This window comes from Tarenaya hassleriana, unplaced genomic scaffold, assembly GCF_000463585.1.
Source record: "Tarenaya hassleriana unplaced genomic scaffold, ASM46358v1 Cleome70, whole genome shotgun sequence".
NCBI classification, from domain to species: domain Eukaryota; kingdom Viridiplantae; phylum Streptophyta; class Magnoliopsida; order Brassicales; family Cleomaceae; genus Tarenaya; species Tarenaya hassleriana.
This window is the reverse complement of record NW_010969549.1, coordinates 5995-7206: the sequence shown is the minus strand read 5'-3', so window position 1 is coordinate 7206 and position 1212 is coordinate 5995.

The following is a 1212-nucleotide window of genomic DNA, read 5'->3' as shown; positions in this document are numbered from 1 at the left end:
CCGACGGTCCATTAATGGCAGACCGTCCGTTCCAGTACGTAGAACGGACGGTCCACGTGCATTTCTGGACCGTCTGTTCCGAACTTCAGGTTTTTTCAAAATTAAACCGAAATTAGGGTTGAATCACTTTATAAGAAGGAGATTAAAAACCCTAAGTGTTGGTTTAGTGCTCTATGATGTGCTGTTTATGAACTTTATTTAGATACATTTGATGTATTGATACTTTCTATAGCTAGATCTGTTATGGAATCCATGTATCATTAGGAATGATACTAAATTCCCTAGTCTTGTGTCGTTATGGGAATAACGACATAATAAGACTAGTATGATGTGTGATTGATGATCACATAGATGATCATAGGTATTGGATACGATCACAATCATAGGTATTCGTTGGAGAATGGAATACTGGATTGACCCGCATGAGATTGTCACATGGACTAGCGTCATGACTTGAATCTCATATGACGGTTCCATGATTGGATCCTAAGACCTGAGATATCTACGGAATCCAACATGAGGAGTTTCGTGCTTTGAATGCGTCAAACGTCCTGCGTAACAGGAGGACTATAAAGGCGTGTATCATGTGCTGGATTGTAGATAGTCAAGACGGGATTTGTACCTCTCGTAAAAGAGAGAGATATCGTTGGGCCCCTCGTGTGAGTGAGACTGTAGAAATGTGTGGCCGCACTATAGACGAACGTCGTCTATTTCAGACAGTCGAACTCAGTGAACGAGAAAGCAGTCGAATCAGATAAGGTGGCTTGTCCATGCCTTATATTCGACATATGATATCGTGATACAAAAGGATCATCAACCGGAATCATCACTGGCGTTCGTAAGATCACGAACAAACTCTATTCGAGATAGGTAGTCATAGTGTCTTGCTAGAGACCGCCTATGACTTGTATATCCGGAATAGAGATTTCGGGTTATACTGCTATATCGAATGAGCCTACAGGGTCACACACGCAGGGAAGGACAAATGCACGAGAAAAAAACGTCGAGAAATCTGGACATAGGTCCGGACCGTCCGGTCTAGGAGTAGACCGAACGGACCAGAGCTTCTAGTCCGAACGGACCAAATTGTTGGACCGAACGGACTAGAGAGTCCAGTCCGAACGGACCAAGTGTTGGACCGAACGAACTGACCCGTCGGTCCGAACGGACCTAGTTATGACACTGGTCCGAAGGACCAAGTGTCCGGACCGA